Here is a 14116-nt window from a genome sequence, read left to right as displayed (position 1 = left end):
CAAGGCTATGCTAGGTAAAGTGCCGCCTTATCTCAGTTCACTGGTCACGATGGCTACACCCACCCGTAGCACGCGCTCCAGCAGGTGTATCTCACTGATCATCCCTAAAGCCAAAACCTCATTTGGACGCCTTTCCTTCCAGTTCTCTGCTGCCTGCGACTGGAACGAATTGCAAAAATCTCTGAAGTTGGAGACTTTTATCTCCCTCAACAACTTTAAACATCTGCTATTCGAGCAGCTAACCGATCGCTGCAGCTGTACATAGTCCATCGGTATATAGCCCACCCAATTTACCTACTTCACCCCCATACTGCTTTTATTTATTTACTTTTCTGCTCTTTTGCACACCAGTATCTCTACTTGCACATGATCATCTGATGATTTATCACTCCAGTGTTAATCTGCTAAATTGTAATTATTCGGTTTATTGCCTACCTCCTCACGCCTTTTGCACACATTGTATATAGATTCTCTTTTTTTCTACCATGTTATTGACTTGTTTATTGTTTACTCCATGTGTAACTCTGTGTTGTTGTCTGTTCACACTGCTATGCTTTATCTTGGCCAGGTCGCAGTTGCAAATGAGAACTTGTTCTCAACTAGCTTACCTGGTTAAATAAAGGTGAAATATAAAAATAAAAAAAATCTTAACAGGGGTGCAGTTTGGACAATCACCACTTGATGTCAGTGTTAAACCAGAAGTGATGAAAACAACATCACTGCAGAGAGAGAGAGTCTAATATACTGATATACAGTGCATTCAGAAAGTATTCAGACCCCTTGACTTTTTACACATTTTGTCACGTTACAGCCTTATTCTAAAATGGATTACATTGTTTTTTTCCCTCATCAATCTACACACAATAACCCAGAATTACAAAGCAAAAACTGTTTATTTTATGTGTGCACATTTTTATTTTAAAAAACTTAGATATCACATTTACATAAGTATTCAGACCCTTTACTCAGTACTTTGTTGAAGCAGCTTTGGCAGTGATTACAGCCTTGAGTCTTCTTGGGTTTGACGCTACAAGCTTGGCACACCTGTATTTGGGGAGTTTCTCCCATTCTTCTCTGCAGATCCTCTCAAGCTCTGTCAGGTTGGATGGGGAGCGTCGCTGCACAGCTATTTTCAGGTCTCTCCAGAGATGTTCGATTGGGTTCAAGTCCGGGCTTAGGATCATTGTCCTGTTGTCCAGTCTGTGTATACTATACTGGGAGGGTAGAGAGTCAGAACAGAGAGAGGATCTGGAGCCCTGAGGGGGAGAGAGAGAGAGAAAAAGAGAGAGAGGGATGGTAGAGAGTCAGAACAGAGAGAAAGAGAGAGAGAGGGAGGGTAGAGAGTCAGAACAGAGGGAAAGAGAGAGAGGGAGGGTAGAGAGTCCGAACAGAGGGAAAGAGAGAGAGGGAGGGTAGAGAGTCAGAACAGAGGGAAAGAGAGAGAGGGAGGGTAGAGAGTCAGAACAGAGGGAAAGAGAGAGAGGGGAGGGTAGAGAGTCAGAACAGAGGGAAAGAGAGAGAGAGGGAGGGTAGAGAGTCCGAACAGAGGGAAAGAGAGAGAGAGGGAGGGTAGAGAGTCCGAACAGAGGGAAAGAGAGAGAGAGGGAGGGTAGAGAGTCCGAACAGAGGGAAAGAGAGAGAGGGAGGGTAGAGAGTCAGAACAGAGGGAAAGAGAGAGAGGGAGGGTAGAGAGTCAGAACAGAGGGAAAGAGAGAGAGGGGAGGGTAGAGAGTCAGAACAGAGGGAAAGAGAGAGAGAGGGAGGGTAGAGAGTCAGAACAGAGGGAAAGAGAGAGAGGGGAGGGTAGAGAGTCAGAACAGAGGGAAAGAGAGAGAGGGAGGGTAGAGAGTCAGAACAGAGGGAAAGAGAGAGAGAGGGAGGGTAGAGAGTCAGAACAGAGGGAAAGAGAGAGGGGGAGGGTAGAGAGTCAGAACAGAGGGAAAGAGAGAGAGGGGGAGGGTAGAGAGTCAGAACAGAGGGAAAGAGAGAGAGAGGGAGGGTAGAGAGTCCGAACAGAGGGAAAGAGAGAGAGGGAGGGTAGAGAGTCAGAACAGAGGGAAAGAGAGAGAGGGAGGGTAGAGAGTCAGAACAGAGGGAAAGAGAGAGAGGGGAGGGTAGAGAGTCAGAACAGAGGGAAAGAGAGAGAGGGAGGGTAGAGAGTCAGAACAGAGGGAAAGAGAGAGAGAGGGAGGGTAGAGAGTCAGAACAGAGGGAAATAGAGAGAGGGAGGGTAGAGAGTCAGAACAGAGGGAAAGAGAGAGGGAGGGTAGAGAGTCAGAACAGAGGGAAAGAGAGAGAGGGAGGGTAGAGAGTCAGAACAGAGGGAAAGAGAGAGAGAGGGAGGGTAGAGAGTCAGAACAGAGGGAAAGAGAGAGAGGGAGGGTAGAGAGTCAGAACAGAGGGAAATAGAGATGGGAGGGTAGAGAGTCAGAACAGAGGGAAAGAGAGAGAGGGAGGGTAGAGAGTCAGAACAGAGGGAAAGAGAAAGAGGGAGGGTAGAGAGTCAGAACAGAGGGAAAGAGAGAGAGAGGGAGGGTAGAGAGTCAGAACAGAGGGAAAGAGAGAGAGGGAGGGTAGAGAGTCAGAACAGAGGGAAAGAGAGAGAGGGAGGGTAGAGAGTCAGAACAGAGGGAAAGAGAGAGAGAGGGAGGGTAGAGAGTCAGAACAGAGGGAAAGAGAGAGAGAGGGAGGGTAGAGAGTCAGAACAGAGGGAAAGAGAGAGAGGGAGGGTAGAGAGTCAGAACAGAGGGAAAGAGAGAGAGGGGGAGGGGAAAGAGTCAGAACAGAGGGAAAGAGAGAGAGAGGGAGGGTAGAGAGTCAGAACAGAGGGAAAGAGAGATAGAGAGGGAGGGTAGAGAGTCAGAACAGAGGGAAAGAGAGAGAGAGGGAGGGTAGAGAGTCAGAAAAGAGGGAAAGAGAGAGAGAGGGAGGGTAGAGAGTCAGAACAGAGGGAAAGAGAGGGAGAGGGAGGGTAGAGAGTCAGAACAGAGGGAAAGAGAGGGAGAGGGAGGGTAGAGAGTCAGACCAGAGGGAAAGAGAGAGAGGGAGGGTAGAGAGTCAGAACAGAGGGAAAGAGAGGGAGAGGGAGGGTAGAGACTCAGACCAAGGAGCCAGACTCTGATGAGACTCAGACCAAGGAGCCAGACTCTGATGAGACTCAGACCAAGGAGCCAGACTGATGAGACTCAGACCAAGGAGCTAGAATCTGATGAGACTCAGACCAAGGAGCCAGACTGATGAGACTCAGACCAAGGAGCCAGACTGATGAGACTCAGACCAAGGAGCCAGACTCTGATGAGACTCAGACCAAGGAGCCAGACTGATGAGACTCAGACCAAGGAGCCAGACTCTGATGAGACTCAGACCAAGGAGCCAGACTAATGAGACTCAGACCAAGGAGCCAGACTGATGAGACTCAGACCAAGGAGCCAGACTCTGACGAGACTCAGACCAAGGAGCCAGACTCTGATGAGACTCAGACCAAGGAGGTAGTGTCTGCTGTACCCAAGCCCCAGTCTACAACTGAACCATCGTTCCAACAACCTATTGGTGAAACATGTGAAATGTCTCACAATGTGCCTGAATGTAGAGTTGACCATGCAATTATATTAGCTGCGCCTGGATATCAAGATAGGACTGATGAAGTTGTCTCTGCGACAGAGCACGTAAACAGGGCCGGATGTGCTACCTCAAAGGAGCTTCAGACTGCCCTGGATAGCATCACAGCCATGTCTGGGTGTGATACATCAGAGGAGGTTACTGCTGCCCTGGATAGTATCACAGCCATGTCTGGGCGTGATACATCAGAGGAGGTTACTGCTGCCGTGGATAGCATGACATGTGTCACGTAAGTGTAACTATCACACACATTGTGTTATTACTGAATAGTAATGTATTGCCTTCGGGTAAAGGGGTGACTTGTTTCCGCATTGTGTTACAGGGGTACCGAGAGAGCTCCGGATGATATTTTAACTGATGTGGAATATGCAAATGCCTTTCAAGAGAGTGAAGTGTCCCAAGCATCCGAGCCACATTTCAGTAGGCCACAGTGGAACGTTGACTCTTGTCCAGGTTCAATATTTTCTGCTACAACCGATCCCCTTCCCACTATGAAACCACCTTCAAGCGCCATCTGTAATGAGGTAACCCAGCTTACAGATGTGGAACTCAGCACCTTCAACGCCTGTATTGGTGACATGGCCCCTCTCGGGTACCCAGAGAACTCCATGGCTGCTCTTGATAGGGTCTGTGGTGAATATGTCTTTCAACAACACCAGTCGGCACAGCCTCTAGAGCCCCAGCAGGTTGAGGTGCATCTGGAAACGTTTCATCAAGTGCCGCAGCAGGAGGCCCGGGTCCTACATCCCCAACAACCAGCATCTCAAGTGCCTGAAACTCCACAGCAGACCGTTGATATACAAGGGTTCAACGTGTGCAAACCCAAGCCAGTGACATCTTTACAGTCGCAAAGGACATTGTTCCCCACACCACCACAATCCGAAGCAGCTGTCACCTATGAAGAATCCGTGCCTGGTCCCAGCCGATATAACCTGTACAGCGACGGGGCTACCGTGTCGTCCATTGCGATGATAATCCCTGTGATGAAACAGTTGATTATATGCGCCACGTGTAAAAAGAAGTTCAACAGAGCGTTCATCTGTAACAACTACTTGATTCAGCTGAACAGACCCGTGCAATGTGCTTGGGGCTGTGTATTGTGCAGACTGTGTTACAGTGAACAAAGTGGTTGTCACCGACACAATATATCGTCCACAAGGAGAGAGAGAGAGACAGAGAGAGAGAGAGAGACAGAGAGAGAGAGAGAGAGAGTGAGAGAGAGAGAGAGAGAGAGAGAGAGAGAGAGAGAGTGAGAGAGGGGGGGGAGATAGAGGAGAGAGAGAGAGAGAGGGGGGGGGTAGAGGAGAGAGAGAGAGAGAGGGGGGGTAGAGGAGAGAGAGAGAGAGAGTGAGAGAGAGAGAGAGAGAGAGGGGTGGGATAGAGGAGAGAGATAAATAGAGAGAGAGATACCACTCTAAGCACCACACCCTTGCCAATTTCCCTGCTCTGGAGAATGTAGGAGACTGGGATCTGGAACTCAACATAGATGATAAGTTCAAGACTGACAAGGAGGTCAACGTCCATGTGCAGCTGATTATGAATGAGGAGCAATCCTCTGGAGATGACACCCTGCGAAGAGGTATGTATATTTCCATGTATAGATATATCTGTCTATGTCTATGTTATACTACAATGACGAGCCCTGATCATGTAGCTGGACTGACAGTGTTCTCTTCCCGCGCAGCGTTCAACCATCTCATCACAGTGAATGACACCATGTCCTTCAGGTACTGGGTAAGCAAAGCAATGCCAGAAGAGGTGGCCTACAGATATGTCTGCATCCCTCATGTACCTGGGTTCTGGGATCACGTTGTGGTGGGAACCCGTCCCCTTCCCAGAACGGAGAAGCTGATCGGACCTGATGACTCCTTACCGAGATTGTTCAATGTGTCACTTGGGTCCTACAGGTTTCATTGGTGCTGTTTTGTCTTGAAGAAACAGATCATTTTGACTATGTGGTGCACTTTGTTGCCCAGGAGAGGGCAGTCTAAGGTAGTCACAGTTGTTGACAACACACTGAGAAACCTCACCTCGAGCATAGAGTTTAGAAGAATGGTATTCTATCTTTGTAGGTGGTTTACAGCTCAGTATGTGTCACCACAAGACAGGCGGCTTAACCTTGTGTTAGATTGTAAACCCAGTGAAGGTGCTACTTTGCTACTTTGGTCCATGTCATAGCTTTGTTGGCCTCCAGGATTGGGATGGAAACAGTAACACCTCACCTGGCCCAGCAACGGGCCAAAGATGATAGTAATTACTGTTTCAATGGCAGGAATGCCAACAGCATGTTCACATGCCCCTCAGATGGTAATTCAGGAGGTAATTACATCGATATTGTTGAGGAGTTTAGCTCCTACCACAACAGTGGCGATGATGGTATTGGTCTCACTCACATGTCCACAACCACAGAGTGTTACAGCTTCCTTTAAAGTAGAGCAATGATGTTTGTATAGTGTTACCTCAGCCTACAAGAGTCTACATGTGGGACCGTGTGGTGACATGATGCCTAAAGGTTATTTTAGGTCTTGTTTGACAATGGGCCCTGACTGATAAAAATTAATATGGTGATGTTCTCAATGTCACATGTTTACGATTTTATACCTTACTTTAATTGACCATATTACACCTGGGTAATGTGTATACCCTTTTGTATCAGCCAACCTTATATATCTATTGCCTTGAAATAAAATATGTCTTGCATATACATATATCTTGGTTGTGTTTATTTGAAAGATGACAGCGACACCACATTTTGAAAGACAATTGATGTGACAGTAATTGAGAATGAACTGCCTATGATCGGGTGCACATCTATGTGGATTACTCAGTAGACACTGGTTCTGTGTTGCATTCCCAGCCTTAGTTCTACGCGGCCAGGGTCCGTTATCACCGCCAGAGGAAATCAGAAGCTATTTCATTCAGCACAGGGATCTATCTGTGTACTGTCTATTTAGAACTTACAAAGGAAGGTGCTACTCGCCTCCCTATGTCAGTGAATCTGCTGGTGTTTCCATGTGATAGGGTAGTGGGGTATATGGTATCACTGTCGTCGTCGCTGTCCTCATCGTCGCTGTCGTCCTGGTAGTAGTGGTAATAACCACCACCTCGGTTTAGGTTGCTCAGGGTCTGTCTGTTGCTACACAGACAACATAAGGCTCTGAACAGCATCCAGACCATGATGGAGGCTCGGCTCATAAGCTGCGCACTTTGTAAGTATACGGGAAAGCACGTTGGTATCGTGAACCAGACATCAAACGCTTGATAGTACAGACACCTTGGGCTATCCGATAGGACCGTGCAGGGAGATGACGAGAGCTACTCTACTAGGAGCATTTCAAGGTAATGCCTACACCTGTTGTGTTTGATGCAGGTGACAAATACAATTTGATTTAATTTCATTTTAACTATGCGTTTAATACACTTTATGTTGGTGTTTCTTTTATTTTGGCAGATACAGTACATGTACTGTATGTCTTTTTGATAGTTATTTTTGTAGAAACTATTGATCCTCTTTGGCTAAATTATGCTCTGTTGTATTTTAAACATTGAGAGCGGGCTCCTGTGGTTGGATTAAAAAAATAATAATAATTGTAAAAAGTATTTATTTTGTATTTGTTTTGCCCTTTGGGCCCCCTACGGGCTTGGTCCCAGCTCCTAAATCACACATTTTACTAGTCACATTCATTTATTATGCAGTTTATATATTTTTATTAATCAATTAATTAAACAAGTGGCCCCCCTACCTCCTCTCCTCCGCATCTGACAAATAACAAAGTGTCCGCAGCAGCAGGCCTCTACACTCATTGAGAGTGGGCTCCTGAATCCCCCTGTGGTTGGCGGTTGCAGTAAAAAATAAATATATACTACATACTGTATATTTTTTTATTTCTCCGGGGTCCAGGGGCAATAGCTCAGGTAAGCCAGCCCTTCCTATGTCAGAAAATAGCCAAGGCCTATTGACCTTATTCCTAAGTGTTTCTGGATCAATCAATACAATTTCTGAATCCTTAAAATGTACATTTTGGTGTCTTGAAGTTTCCTATGACCTATAGGCCTAGGGAAATGCATTAATTTTGCAATGTATTAGCCTATTTCTTAGGTCTATAGAATATTTAGTACACATCTGAAATATCAACATCAGTCATGTCGATTGTATAGGATTCCAGCGCCTTGACAGATGCACACACACCACTGTGGTGACACGTCCCCTATATGACTATCTCTGTCCCCACGTTGTGATTCCCCTCCCCCACTCCACTTTACCGCGCAGAGCCAGAGAGGGAAAATCACTTTCATCTGGAGAAGCTCGTCCGTTAACACGGGGCGGCCCATCTGCAGCTCCCCGCTGTTCCTAAAAGAAAGGTGAGCAATATCATATTTTCAACAATTGAAATGATATGGAAAGTTATTTTCATGCTGTAGTACAATTCCACCACCATAAATCGTTGTATTGGTTTATGAACTATGTTAGCCTAGTTAGCTTGTTTGTTGCTAGTGCTAATGTTCGCTCACTATCTAGCTAATGCACTAGTGAGCCAATTTTGTTGACATTTGGGCGGGTAGCTTGATTAGTTAACATAACTGTTGATAAAGAGACTGATATTTTATGGCTATTTCAGTCAATTCTATCAGTGTGGTTATAAGTAACATGCATAGACAGCTAAATGGGACACGTGATCCCCATAGATGAACTTGAGTAGGTAGCAGTTTGATAACATTAGATGGTGTTAGTTTAGCGAGCTAAAGTTGGCTGGCTGGAAACCAGGTGTTGTGCACCCCACCTTGCATCTCATAGCAGAGTGGAAGAGGGAAAGTCACAGATGGATTTTTTTTACTGCTTCTAACGTGCTTGTTTTGTAGTCATCTAACAAACATACATTATGTCTCTTATAAATTGTAGGTTAAGCCATGAATGTTGATTGTCTGACAGCCTTGGTATAGTTAAGCAGTAAAGCACAAGGAAAGGTTGAGGACTGTTCTTACGTAAGAGGCAACGCGGAGTGCCTGCCTGGTTACAGCCCTTAACCTTGGTATATTGGCCATATACCACAAACCCCCGAGGTGCCTTATTTCTTAAATATACCACAGTTTCAGCCAATCAACATCCAGGACCCAAACTACCCAGTTTATAATGTCTGCTTTATTCCACAGATTAAGGATAGATTTGAGTTGGCCTGACGGAGAGATCTTCCAGGCGACTCCGGCCCATGGAGGATGCAGAGCATCACATCAGATCAAACATTGATAAACCAGTACTTTACCAGCGTTTTATCAATATCTTTAAAGGTAAGGTGAAGATTGAATATATTTCTGACAGTCCTAAATATGACAGCTATGAATTAGATGAATCAGATGTACATTTTAGAGGTTAGTGGGAAACAGTGAATTGGGATATATGGGCACAGTCACCCAGGAAAAAAGGTTTAAAGGAATAGCTTGCCATGTCTTTGTATTATGGTCATAGGATTCTTAAAGGTCCACTACAGTCACACGATGCTCCATCTGAAATCTCCTTCCACCTGAAAAGGCCCACCTTGAAAACCAATCATTGGTTTAGAAGACAAAGTAAGAGTGACAACTGAATCTAGCCTCTTGAAAGACAGAGCAGCGCATCCCCCTCCCTAAACCCCCTGCTGCACACCTGAACCTCATTTTGATTGGCAGTGATATGTGTGAGATCACTTTTAGACAGTGTGAGGTCATTTTATGAGAACAGTTGTTTTTGGAGAAGCTTGGCAAGTTGAATGGGGTGATCATGTGACCGGAGTGGACCTCCAGACAGTGATTATTCTCTGTAATAATTGACAAGCACAATGCAATATCTCCTAATGTTTGTATTTTGTGTCTGCTAAGGACGGGGAGTTTTTGCCACTGAATTCATATCCAAAGGAGACTTTGTTGTGGAGTACCGAGGTGAACTGCTTACACAACAGGAGGGCGAGGTCCGAGCTGATCACTACAATGATTCTGCAAAGGTGTTTCTTTTCGATTTCCAATGGAAAGGAAGAACATGGTGGTAAGTAGGATTGATGAGAAAAAAATAAACATTAATGCCTTTTGAGATCTAAAAAAAGCAACAACATTAAAATGGAGACAGACATTTAAATGGTTGGTGGCACAATATGCACTGTAGGCCTATCTCAGGCCCAGATACTAATTTGACCTTGTCCCTGACCTAAACAGTAAGGAACAATATCACTCTTCAAACCAACTGGTTCGCTATCAGAGCATCTGCACTCCTTTTTTAAACAACGCGTTAGGGACTTTTCTGCCCCTTTTCTGAAATAGAAACCCTGTGCTGCAATATCTTCATTAAACTGTGACATGTTATGTTTCTATGCAGCATTGATGCATCTGAAGAAGACTCCTCCCTTGGGAGACTCGTTAATGATGATCACTAAAGACTCAATCTCAAAATGAAGGCCATACAAGCAAACGATGAGCCACACTTGTGCCTCTTCGCGACTCGAGATATTGCAGCTGGCGAAGAGTTGACTTATAGTTACGGTGATTCAGACTGGCCATGGAGAACACAGGTGAGGAACTTTTTAAGATGCTAGATGAAATTACCACCCATCTTGGAAGAGCCGGGAGGATGAGCAATTCACTACCCTGTCATGCAATATGTTGTGATGCAGACAGTGTCTCTTAACTACTAAGATGTAATTGATGTCTAATTGTTGTCTTGGTTCACTTAATTCAGGTCATCAAAACTGAATTGTCATCCAGCCCAAAACCTATGGTAAGAACTTTACTAAAGTCATAGATCAATATCACCGTATACTACCTACTGCTGTTTTGCCTTTGAGCAAGGGACTTCACCCCTAAGTGCTCTGCTCTGCCACAGCCCCTGTTCTGCTCCCAGCCTGTGACCAACAGGCAAAATAGTCACAGACATCTATGCACTAAGAGACTGTTTTTGTAGAAACTGACAAACCCCTGGATGCTGAAACATAATCAACATTTTTAAAACACTGAAAAATCCCCTCAAATCAAAAAACGTGATCTAATGCATTGTATACATCTGGGGACCTACTGTATAAGAAAGCACACAGGAAATGCCTGGTGTAGCGTTTAGTTTTGAACATCCTATTCTGGTCAGATGCAGGACTGAACTTTTCAGGAGAAGAGCAAATCCCTCATGAGTTGGGCTACTAAATGAGCCCACAAGAGCCTAACTACTGAGTTCTTATTGCTAATGTTTTTATTTCATATATTTGAATGTATTGTATATTTAGTTAACTTTTGATGTATGTAACAAGTGCACTGCATTCCAGTGCAATTGGTGTTAGACTATAAATGTGTATTTGTGAAAGTGAAATAGTAAATGTGATAATAGAAAAAAATAAACTCATATTGATCTTTGACTTTAGTAAAGTTCTTACCAGGTTTTGGGCTGGACGACAATTCAGTTTTGATGACCTGAATTAAGTGAACCAAGACAACAATCAGACATCAATTACATCTTGGTAGTTAAGAGACACTGTCTGCATCACATCATATTGCATGACAGGGTAGTGACAGGGTAGTGAATTGCTCATCCTCCCGGCTCTTCCAAGATGGGTGGTAACTTCATCTAGCATCTTAATAAAAAAAAGTTCCTCACCTGTGTTCTCCATGGCCAGTCTGAATCACCGTAACTATAAGTCAACTCTTCGCCAGCTACAATATCTCGAGTCGCGAAGAGGCACAAGTGTGGCTCATCGTTTGCTTGTATGGCCTTCATTTTGAGATTGAGTCTTTAGTGATCATCATTAACGAGTCTCCCAAGGGAGGAGTCTTCTTCAGATGCATCAATGCTGCATAGAAACATAACATGTCACAGTTTAATGAAGATATTGCAGCACAGGGTTTCTATTCCAGAAAAGGGGCAGAAAAGTCCCTAACGCGTTGTTTAAAAAAGGAGTGCAGATGCTCTGATAGCGAACCAGTTGGTTTGAAGACTAATATTGTTCCTTACTGTTTAGGTCAGGGACAAGGTCAAATTAGTATCTGGGCCTGAGATAGGCCAACAGTGCATATTGTGCCACCAACCATTTAAATGTCTGTCTCCATTTTAATGTTGTTGCTTTTTTTAGATCTCAAAAGGCATTAATATGTTTATTTTGTTCTCATCAATCCTACTTACCACCATGTTCTTCCTTTCCATTGGAAATCGAAAAGAAACACCTTTGCAGAATCATTGTACTGATCAGCTCGGACCTCGCCCTCCTGTTGTGTAAGCAGTTCACCTCGGTACTCCACAACAAAGTCTCCTTTGGATATGAATTCAGTGGCAAACACTCCCCGTCCTTAGCAGACACAAAATACAAACATTAGGAGATATTGCATTGTGCTTGTCAATTATTACAGAGAATAATCACTGTCTGGAGGTCCACTCCGGTCACATGATCACCCCATTCAACTTGCCAAGCTTCTCCAAAAACAACTGTTCTCATAAAATGACCTCACACTGTCTAAAAGTGATCTCACACATATCACTGCCAATCAAAATGAGGTTCAGGTGTGCAGCAGGGGGTTTAGGGAGGGGGATGCGCTGCTCTGTCTTTCAAGAGGCTAGATTCAGTTGTCACTCTTACTTTGTCTTCTAAACCAATGATTGGTTTTCAAGGTGGGCCTTTTCAGGTGGAAGGAGATTTCAGATGGAGCATCGTGTGACTGTAGTGGACCTTTAGGAATCCTATGACCATCATACAAAGACATGGCAAGCTATTCCTTTAAACCTTTTTTCCTGGGTGACTGTGCCCATATATCCCAATTCACTGTTTCCCACTAACCTCTAAAATGTACATCTGATTCATCTAATTCATAGCTGTCATATTTAGGACTGTCAGAAATATATTCAATCTTCACCTTACCTTTAAAGATATTGATAAAACGCTGGTAAAGTACTGGTTTATCAATGTTTGATCTGATGTGATGCTCTGCATCCTCCATGGGCCGGAGTCGCCTGGAAGATCTCTCCGTCAGGCCAACTCAAATCCTTAATCTGTGGAATAAAGCAGACATTATAAACTGGGTAGTTTGGGTCCTGGATGTTGATTGGCTGAAACTGTGGTATATTTAAGAAATAAGGCACCTCGGGGGTTTGTGGTATATGGCCAATATACCAAGGTTAAGGGCTGTAACCAGGCAGGCACTCCGCGTTGCCTCTTACGTAAGAACAGTCCTCAACCTTTCCTTGTGCTTTACTGCTTAACTATACCAAGGCTGTCAGACAATCAACATTCATGGCTTAACCTACAATTTATAAGAGACATAATGTATGTTCGTTAGATGACTACAAAACAAGCACGTTAGAAGCAGTAAAAAATTCCATCTGTGACTTTCCCTCTTCCACTCTGCTATGAGATGCAAGGTGGGGTGCACAACACCTGGTTTCCAGCCAGCCAACTTTAGCTGCTAAACTAACACCATCTAATGTTATCAAACTGCTACCTACTCAAGTTCATCTATGGGGATCACGTGTCCCATTTAGCTGTCTATGCATGTTACTTATAACCACACTGGTAGAATTGACTGAAATAGCCATAAAATATCAGTCTCTTTATCAACAGTTATGTTAACTAATCAAGCTACCCGCCCAAATGTCAACAAAATTGGCTCACTAGTGCATTAGCTAGATAGTGAGCGAACATTAGCACTAGCAACAAACAAGCTAACTAGGCTAACATAGTTCATAAACCAATACAACGATTTATGGTGGTGGAATTGTACTACAGCATGAAAATAACTTTCCATATCATTTCAATTGTTGAAAATATGATATTGCTCACCTTTCTTTTAGGAACAGCGGGGAGCTGCAGATGGGCCGCCCCGTGTTAACGGACGAGCTTCTCCAGATGAAAGTGATTTTCCCTCTCTGGCTCTGCGCGGTAAAGTGGAGTGGGGGAGGGGAATCACAACGTGGGGACAGAGATAGTCATATAGGGGACGTGTCACCACAGTGGTGTGTGTGCATCTGTCAAGGCGCTGGAATCCTATACAATCGACATGACTGATGTTGATATTTCACTTGTGTACTAAATATTCTATAGACCTAAGAAATAGGCTAATACATTGCAAAATGAATGCATTTCCCTCGGCCTATAGGTCATAGGAAACTTCAAGACACCAAAATGTACATTTTAAGGATTCAGAAATTGTATTGATTGATCCAGAAACACATAGGAATAAGGTGAATAGGCCTTGGCTATTTTCTGACATAGGAAGGGCTGGCTTACCTGGGCTATTGCCCCTGGGCCCCGGAGAAATAAAACAATATACAGTATGTAGTATATATTTATGTTTTACTGCAACCGCCAACCACAGGGGCATTCAGGAGCCCACTCTCAATGAGTGTAGAGGCCTGCTGCTGCGGACACTTTGTTATTTGTCAGATGGGGAGGAGAGGAGGTAGGGGGGACACTTGTTTAATTCATTGATTAATAAAAATATATAAACTGCATAATAAATAAATGTGACTAGTAAAATGTGTGATTCAGGAGCTGGGACCAAG

At 44.3% G+C, this 14116-nt stretch overlaps 1 long non-coding RNA gene across 1 annotated transcript; it reads right to left on the bottom strand.

Moving 5' to 3' along the window:
• Positions 1-12481: 12481 nt before the first annotated feature.
• On the bottom strand, positions 12482-13874 carry LOC120043575. The gene is made up of 3 exons (XR_005476478.1): positions 13842-13874; positions 13395-13486; positions 12482-12607 (listed from the first exon to the last, which is right to left on the bottom strand). It is a non-coding gene; the product is annotated as an uncharacterized LOC120043575 (long non-coding RNA).
• Between the last annotated feature and the right edge of the window lie 242 nt (positions 13875-14116).

The sequence above is a fragment of the Salvelinus namaycush genome, unplaced genomic scaffold (genome assembly GCF_016432855.1).
Source record: "Salvelinus namaycush isolate Seneca unplaced genomic scaffold, SaNama_1.0 Scaffold964, whole genome shotgun sequence".
In the NCBI taxonomy this organism is placed as follows: Eukaryota; Metazoa; Chordata; class Actinopteri; order Salmoniformes; family Salmonidae; genus Salvelinus; species Salvelinus namaycush.
The sequence above is the reverse complement of the archived record's forward strand: the minus strand, read 5'-3'. Positions and strand labels throughout refer to the sequence as shown.